This window comes from Sorex fumeus, unplaced genomic scaffold (assembly GCF_029834395.1).
Source record: "Sorex fumeus unplaced genomic scaffold, SorFum_2.1 ptg000078l, whole genome shotgun sequence".
NCBI lineage: Eukaryota > Metazoa > Chordata > Mammalia > Eulipotyphla > Soricidae > Sorex > Sorex fumeus.
The window spans coordinates 843,891-853,288 of record NW_026606135.1 but is presented as its reverse complement, the minus strand read 5'-3'; the positions used below and the strand labels follow the sequence as shown (position 1 = coordinate 853,288).

The following is a 9,398-nucleotide window of genomic DNA, read 5'->3' as shown; positions in this document are numbered from 1 at the left end:
AGAATTTCCACCTCCACCTCACTTCACAGTCCATTGATCACATCTGCAAATCCCCTTCTGGTACATAAAACAACCTATTTGTAGGCTTCAGGGTTAGACTGTGGGTCTCTTTCAAGAGCCTAATTCTGCCTAATACACTTACCAAAGTATGGAAGTAAAGGTTTTTCTTTTATTAAATCACTGTGAGACTCTCTCTCAAAAGGACATATGCATACCATTATTCATTTCTGCACTCAGTACAATAGCTAAGATATGGAATCAACCTTGGTGTCCAACAACAGATGAATGGATTATGAAAATGTGGGTATATATACATGATGGAATATTATGTGACTACAAAGAATGATAAAATAGTGCAGTTTGCTGCAATTAGATCGGAACTGGAAGACATCATGTTGAGTGAGGTAAGTCAGAAGAAGGAGGACAAAACAGGATGGTGTCAGTTATCTGTGGAATACAAACTACTGGATAAGGATCCAGTAGTAAAAGGAGGATGCTTAGACCATCCTTGATCCCAGTATTTAGAGAGGAGGCAGATCACGGTCACAGTCCTCCCGTTGTTCATCGATTTGCTCGAGCGGGCCCAGTAACATCTTCATTGGAGACTAAAGGAAAGAAATCAAGGGGAGAAGTAAAGAACAAACAGTAATGGGCTAACAGGCATCTGAGCTTTAGTTATACTAGTGATATGAGTGAGGGGTAACCCAGCTCCCGGAAACGCGACATCTTATTATCTCATTTTTACTTTGGAAAACCCGGCAGGCTACCAAAAGTATCCTGCTCGCACGGCAGAGTCTGGCAAACTTCCCGTGTCGTACTCAATATGCCAAATACCAGTAACAATGATAGGTCTCATTCTCCTAGCCCTGAAAGAGCATTGAATATGGCTCTTTTAAAATCTCAGGCCTAGGAAGAAGGAGACGTTACTGGTGCGTGCTCGAGGCAATCGACAAACAACAGGATGATGGTGGTGGTGGTGATGAGTGAGGGGTATGGCCACATACCCAAAACACAGATTCAACAGAACTGAAACATGAGATCTAAGCTGCAACCACTGAAACTTTATAATGTGCCTGTCAAGTTGACAGGAGGTGGTGGAGTGGAGGTCGGGTTGGGGAGGGAATCTGGGAACACTGGCGGAGGGAAGTTGACACTAGCGGAGGGATTGGTGTTGAATTATTGTATGCCTAAACACAAATATAAGTACCTTGGAAAATTAAGGTTCTTTCATAAAAATTAATTAACTAATTAACCAAGAGATACACAGTTACAATTGGGTTTTGGTCTTACAATGTTCCAACACCCATCCTTTTACCACTGTACATTTCCCACTACCAATGTCCCCAGTTTCCCTTCTTCCATCCCCCAACCTCAGTCTGCCTCTATGGCTGAACAGCTCTCTCTCTCTCTTTCTCTCTCTTTCTGTCTCTCTCTCTCTCTCTCTCTTTCATTTTGAGCATTATGGTTTGTAATACAGGTACTGTTATTTTATCATGTATATCCTTTTACCGACTTTAGCACTCAATTCTTGTGATCATTTCCAGCTATCATTTTCATAGTGGTCCCTTCTCTATCCTAACTGCCCCCTCTCCCCAAAAACAAAATTTTTGATTTTCAGTTTTGGTTTTTGGTATACACCGATGGCGCATGGGGAATAGATGGAGGCTGCTTCTGGTTTTGTGCTCAGGGGTCACACCTGGCAGGGCTTGGAAAATTGTGTGGTGCAGGGGTCAAATCCAGCCTTCCTGAAAGCAATGCATACACTTAGCTCATTGGGCTACCTCTCTGGTTCAGAAGTAATTATTTTTTAAATTATCCCACTATCAGCATAAATGTTGTATTGCATGCTTTGATCACATGATGTGTTTTTATATGTGTTTATGACTTTGCTCCCCCTAACCCTGCAATCAATTTACTTTTCATTGATTTAAAATGAGTAATTGTTACAAGTAGCAGTTTTCTGAAAATTCCTAGTTCAAAGCATAAGTAGCTTCAAGAACCAGAATCAAAGTGTTAATTGAATTCGCACCCTCCCCAGGTCTCAACATAGGAAATTCAATCAGAACCTGATAGACCCTGAGAATTAGGTTATTTGAGGAGACTGGGATAAATTTCAATAACTGGAATTCCAAAACCCTTCCTAGTCATCCTTGCCAAACGTCTCCCTTTCCCCTCATTGATGGGTACATAGTTCTGCCTTGCTTAAAATTTTTTGATCCTGAGTTCAAAAGGAGTCTAATGTTCCTTTACTAAAACTCCCCTTACCCTATCCCCATTTCTTCTTGCTGAAGACCACTCAGTATGATCAGCTCCCAGAATAACCCCAGAGTACAACTGTAAACACCACACACACACACACACACACACACACACACACACACACACGCACGCCTGCATGCACACGCAAACACACAGGGAGTCAGATCTATATCACAACATTTTGCTAATTATATCATCAAATACCTGTAGATTATTGATGGAAAGAAACCAAAATGGGCTAAGATCAGGGAGGATGAAATATTGCAGTTTCGGATTCAGTGAACTAGATAGGGCTTCGGAGAATGGCTTTGTTTGTTACCTACAACCTGAATTCAGTAATTCCCCTCTATTAAGTCAAACACACCTGATAAAATTTCCTTGTTGATCATTTTGTTGGGAAAATTCCCAGTTCTAATTCAAAGATTAGGAAGCTGGAAATGTTTTGGTGAATAAAGCACCAGTCACCTGTTCATGCACCCCTTAAATATCTCACAGGAGACTTAGAAGAACTCCATCTAATAAAGCTTTGACGAATATATTGATTATGAACACCAGGACTCTCATCAATACTCTGTAAGCATCTATCAGGTTCTGGACAGGGATGACACTAGCACAGATCAGCACAAAGATGGCTCCATGTTTTGTTTGTTTGGTTTTGGTTTTTTTGTTTGTTTCTTTTACTTTTATTAAACAGAAAGGTCAGAGGAGAGTGTGAACGCATCCCCCACTACCACAAATTAAATGCATTCAAGTTTCCCACATTTGGGGAAATCACAGAGGTCAGTACATTCAGAGTGCTACGGATAAGCCTTGGCCTAGGAAAACCAACTTCGTGATCAGGGTGTCTCCCCTGTCAGTTAAGCATTGCTCCGTGGTTTTAAAGGGAAGGGCCTGGTTATGATTGCTAGATTTCATGTGCATTTGAATCCCCTGGAAAGCTTGTCCAAATACATATTACTGGGATCCACTCCAAAGTTTCTGATTCAGCAGATGGGTTCAGGAAAAACTGGAGAATGCTTATTTCTAACACATTCCCAAATGAAGTTGCGGGTGAAGACTCCAGTGCCTTTGTTTTGAGAGTCATCAGCATATTCAGGAGGTAAAACATCAACTAGATACACTCCATCACAGAAGCAAGTTCCATGAAATCATCTGCCCATGTTGAGCACTATAAAATGGTTTGAGCCACAGGTATATTTCTCAGTAGCCCCAAAATCTTGGTCTCTGCACCATTGCCAAACTGCCAACATTTCATCTGATATGCCGAAACAAACAGAAACACAAAAGACTAGAGCTGCTGATATACCAGAGAGAGTCCTGGCCTCTCACCCAATTTCCAAAGCTACTTCATAGACGTGCGGCCCCTCAACTGAAAGGGGCCCCAGATTCTGCGATGGAGGACACCTGGCACTGCCAGAGAGGGCACTGACCGACCTCTCCCACTCCTCTCCATAGGTTGTGGGCTGTTGGTATACAAAGAAGGACACTGTCCAGACATGTCTGGGATCACCAGACACTGACTCTAAATTGACATTGATCCTGAGGATGCAAATGCCAATTCAGTTCAACAATTAGACACCAGGCTAATGGAAGACAAGCAATTGGTGAAGTTAGTTCCATTTCATGTTTGGCTAAGTGTGTCTACAAAGTCTCTCTGTAGATACCCAGTTGCTGAGTACAAAATCATGTTTTCAGTCTTCACAGTGAAGAGCTCTACAGGGTTTAAGGTAGAAATTACCAGAGCAGAAATGATTCCACCAGAGATACTGAAAGTTGAGTCTCCCACAGGAAATATTTGAGCTCTTTCTGCCATTTAATGTGCAACTAATAAAAGGCAACTAACTATACAGACAGGGTAACCTAATCCTAATTACCAAGGGGAAATGTTTGGTGTTACCCAAACCTATTTCCCCTTGGGGCAAGGAGGAAAAAAATCTAAAAGGAATGAACCAATACCCATAGGCTACTGTATTCATGTTTGAGTTACACTTATTCTTCATTTCATTTAGACATATTCCCTTTACTCTCCTGGGTAACCTAGAATTACAAGACTAATTCCAACTAACAAAATATAGTATGAAGAAAAGAGAGGACACACAACTGATATCTTTGCCCCATAAATGGATCTACATTTGGAAGTCCAGAGCCTGTATCTCAGCTTGGTGTGCCATAGATGTCCTCAGGCCTCTGCTACATCAATTCTGCTCCCAATCAATGGCCTAGGGACCCAAAGGATCCTGACACAGAGCCCTGACTGATGCTTTAAGTCAAGATCGCTGCCTGAAGTGTCTGGCAACCTTCCAAGCATACTCTCAGGTACAGAAAACCACTACTGGTTTCTTCATCAATCTCTTCCCCAGCAAGAAGTACAATCTGTTGGATCCTGCAACCCCACCCCCAGGTTTCTTGACTCAGCCCTAGCAGAGCCAGAGATACCAGACCAAATGCCCCCTTCAGAGTATGTTTTCTATGGTTGACCAATGGCCACCCCCCCTTGAACTGTCGTATTTCAGTTTTAGCCTAACATGTGAGCTAAGGTTATTTTGGGAGAAAAAATATATATAGACTAAGCCACTGAAAATTATTTTGTCAAAGTTGAATTTCAAATAACCGAGTCACTCAATTTTGAGAATTAATTTTAAAGTTTCAACATAGCTTTTCTTACAGCCATTTAACCACAGCACACAGCAACCTGCTCAAGTCATCTGAACGTGAAATGTTTTTATGTTTCACTGTTCCGGGGCAGAACGCTTGTGAAATGGGTGGCATCTCTCAGCAGCTGGATTTACTCTTAAATCCAAGTTCCTTATCTTCTTTATTTTTAAGGACACTGACCTTCGCTTGCCTTTGCCTCTGGCTTCCTTACCTGTGCTTTTTTGCTCTGACAGCAAAACTGTCTGAAGCCGCTCATCTTAAACATGGTTGAGGGTTTGTCAATTTTCAGTGAATCAGTCGTTCCATGATTTAATGATTCAGCACATTTATTTTTGGCAAATTAAATTCCAGTGAGTTGGCCTTTTGTCAAAAAATATCCATTCAATAAGTGTGACTGAACTGATATTGATACTCAGGCAACCTAAGATTCCGTGTGATGCTTTTAAATAAAAAGAATAAAAAGTCAGCTGGTTGCAAAGAGTCTGATATTTCTTTTGCTCTAAGAGAACAAGAGCTCACTAACTTTCAATCATTTTGTGTGTGTGTGTGTGTGTGTGTGTGTGTGCGTGTGTACACTGATAGGCAATTGCCACATTACAGCAGCCAAGTCTATTTGAACTGATCCTGCAGTTCTCAAGAGAGTGGAGGTAAAGAGGATGGAATGAGGCCATTTGGCACATTGCCACCGAGGAGCAAGGTATTATGGAAGCCTATATGTATTCAAGAATTGCTGGCTGAAAAAAGAACAAATTGTCTGGTTCAGAATCAGATGCAGTGGTTTCGCCACAGATGTCGGATGATTACAATAGCCAACATATACTGAGCAGCACCAGTATCATCTTAAATTCTTCCGTCGATTTGAAAAGGTAAGTGCTCTTTCTAACCCTGCAACACAAAGGCAAAGAACTAAAGATCAGGGAAATGAAATAATGGCACAAAGTCACAGAGCTAATGAGTGATGGACTAACCCTTTATTTTATTTTATTTTTTTTACTTTTGAGCCTCTGTTTTTTTTTAAATTTTTATTAGTGAAACACCATGAGGTACAGTTGTAGACTTATAAATTTTTGTGCTTGGGTTTCAGTTGTACAATGATCGAGTACCCATCCCTCCACCAGTGCCCATTTTCCACCACCACGGGTCCCAGTATCCCTCCCACCCCCCATCCCCACATCCCACCCTGCCACTGTGGCAGGGCATTCCCTTTTGTTCTCTCTCTCCTTTTGGCTGCTGTGGTTTGCAAAAGAGAAATTGAGTGGCAATCATGTTTGGTCTATATAGACTCACCCTTTAAACCCCAATCCCAGGCCCCGATTTCTCTGGTGGCAGTGAAAGCTTAGTCTCCACGCAGATGGCAAACTGATATGAAGCTACCAATGCCACCACAGTGCAGCAGCATGAGACAGAAGCACGGCCCAGGGGCTGGAGCGATAGCACAGTGGGTAGGGTGGTTTACCTTGCACGCAGCTGACCTGGGTTCGATTCCCAGCATCCCATATGGTTCCCCAAGCATCTCCAGGAGTAACTCCTGAGTGCATGAGCCAGGAGTAACTCCCGTGCATCGTCAGGTGTGACCCAAAAATAAATAAATAAAAGGAAGGGAAAGGACAGAGAAGGAAAGGAAGAGACAGGTACCGCATTCCTGCTAGGAGCTGAGAATTGTGCCCAGCCCTTTCCTCCTGGTGGCCTGAACATGGAAGCAGGCAGGGCTCAGGGTGGATGGCTCAGGGCCCACAACTTAGAAATTGTGGAACAAAGCTTAGCAATGAAGTAGGACTGACCTGACCATAGAATTAATAGAAATTAGGCTTAAATTTAAGGCTGAGAAAGGTAGAAAAAGGAAAGTCAGAAACTGGAAGATTGTCCACACAAGGCAGGAAAATCACATAAAACCACCAGCCCTTATCCCAGAAGCAGCCCTGGAGGGAAAAGGCATTTTGTTGCAGTGGCTAAGGCCTTGCCGTGCAGAAAACCAATGCAGGTTCAATCCCTAGCACCCCATAGAATCCCCAGAACCTCGTCAGGAGATCCCTGAACGGGTGCCTGAGCATCTCCAGGTACAAGCCCCAAATAAGCAACAAAAAGCACACAACAGACTCTTTTTTCTTTTTACATCACACCTGGCATTGCACTGAGGTTATTCAGTTATTCATGCACTCAGGAATTACTCCTGGTGGTGCTCGAGGGAACCATATGGGATGCTAGGAATCAAACCCGGGTCGGCCGCATGCAAGGCAAATGCCCTACCTACTGTGCTATCACTCCAGCCCCATACACTAGACACTTGCAAGTATTTCTCAAAGAGTGGAAGAATGGTTCAAAAAGTCCCCTGGCTCCTGGAGTCTGATGGTCGATCACAGGTCTTTCCAAAAGTTTCCTCATAGCCACAAAATACAGTTCACCGAGCTATTTAATTTGACAGAGCAAACATGGGTTATCTCAGCCTGTTTATCAAATGTCAATTAGCACTCTGCCATAATTGATGTGTAATTAACACACCATCGGCCTGTTGTTGGGTGCCAATTAAATGCCTTAACAGTCCTTTCTGTTTTATTGCACCAACAAGACAGTAATTGTACATTTCTCAGTTCAGTAACTTTGGAGTTAATTTTATTGTGAGTCTTTTGGAACATGGAAGCCCAGAGAGAATTCTTCAGCAGATATTTAGTTGATACCCTGTTCTCTATTGCTAAAGTCTACTTTAATTTCACTGCCTTCCCGAGAAATCAAATTATTCCTCTCTGTTAAAGGCCAGACTCCATGTGTGGTGCGGGGGTCACGCTTGTGTGAACACGTGTCAGAAGAGGAAGCTGGTTGTGCTGCGGCGGAAAAGGAGAAAAGGGGACCTCGGCTGCCCTCCGCCCCCAACCAGACCAAGCGCCTCTTCGAGGGAGTCACATCAGGATACAGACTCCGAGGTGTGGAGTGTGGACCAGGAGGAGGTATGGGCAGTGGAAGTGTGTACCAGCAGCCACCAGCTGCTCTGCTGGCCAAAGGCCTGTTTTGTACACTTCTAGGTTCAGTTCCGAGGGGCTCCATCCACAACAAAATGCAAATGGAAATGCAACCCTGCCTGCACAGGAAACCGGCATCCTAAGCTCCCAGGAAGCTGGGCAGAGCCAACCTGACCTGAGAGGGGAAGTGTCTAAGAGGCATGTGTGTCTGGAAGCTTGGAAGAGGAGGCCTCCACCTTAGCCATGGGAGGAAGGGCCACGTAGGAAGCAAGGATGCAAGAGTCTCTTCAAATTTCAGACTCTCCTCACTTCTCTCAGCTCTGTGATACTAAACTGGGGAACCCCCACAAACACAGTCCTTGCCACCTGCTCCTACCCGACACTGCCGGTTGGGGGCGCCGGAGAGCCTGTGCCGCTGGAGGAGGGGACAGTGCACGCTCCTTGCTAGGGGCCTCGGGTCCCTGAGTCAGCCCAGCAAATGCTTCCTCCCCAGGGCAGCTGTGAGGCCTTCCTGAAGGAACAGCTGGATTTCGCCTGAAATGTCCCTCCTGCTCTCTGTCCCAGGGTCCCAGGGATGCGGGAGCCCCTCTGCAGCCTGGTCTCAGCTCCAGGAAGCTTTTCTCCAGGCGCTGAGCCAGGGCGGCTTCCCGCAGTGATCCCTTCCAGTCCTCTTCATCTCCTTCCCCTTTCCCCAGCAACTTCACAGCCACTAAACAATTCTTTATATTCAAAGTATTTACCACTCCCTGCTCCGATAACTCTTGTGTTTTCTGTGTCCCCGTGGGCTCCTGACTGATGTGGAGGGATGGGCCAGGGAGGGAAGCCGGCTTTACAAGGAGTACATGAAAGACAACTATGTCAACACAGAACAAAGGAAGGTTAGGGGTGGGGGTGAGGGAGAGAGTGGGCCTGAGAACTTGAATCCAGCTCTGCTTTTTGTTTTCTGTGTACTTATCCTTTCTGTGCCTTGGTGTACGCATCTGCGAAATGGGGAGATGCCAGTGTCTCCCCACATTTTGTTTTATTTAATGATGCTATGTGAAGCATCTGGCAGGGTACCTGGTTACAACAATGCTCAAGAAATACTGTCATCAATGCCCTGAAGATTATCATCGAAGGTGGATTGGGAACAACAAGGAAAATGAAACACGAAAAGTATCATCTCAAAAAAGCCACATGCCCTGAGAGGCAAGGCTGGCACAAACAGTGACCTTCGAGTCCCTCCTGACTCAGAGGCCTGGGAATGAGGGACCATGAGTACATGGGACCATCTCGGTGTTTTGACTGTTGGACATTCCAGAACTATCCTTCATTGACCGACTAATCACTGCTAAGGCTTCCTCTGTGCCAGATATCTGAGAGGCGCTGGGACTCCGGGCAAGGCTCTGATTCCTGCTTTCTCAAAGCTTGTTTTCCACTTTATGTATTTAAACAATTTTTCACACTTAGATGAGCATTGAATTCCGGCCACCGTGGCTGCAAGTGAGTCTGAGATCATGAACAGGCGGGATTAGGACTCACAGCTCCTAC

The 9,398-nt window shown here is 44.5% G+C and overlaps 1 non-coding gene across 1 annotated transcript; it reads right to left on the bottom strand.

Moving 5' to 3' along the window:
- Positions 1–2,959: 2,959 nt before the first annotated feature.
- On the bottom strand, positions 2,960–3,124 carry LOC130038698 (U1 spliceosomal RNA). The gene has a single exon (XR_008794765.1). It is a non-coding gene; the product is annotated as a U1 spliceosomal RNA (small nuclear RNA).
- Positions 3,125–9,398: the final 6,274 nt, after the last annotated feature.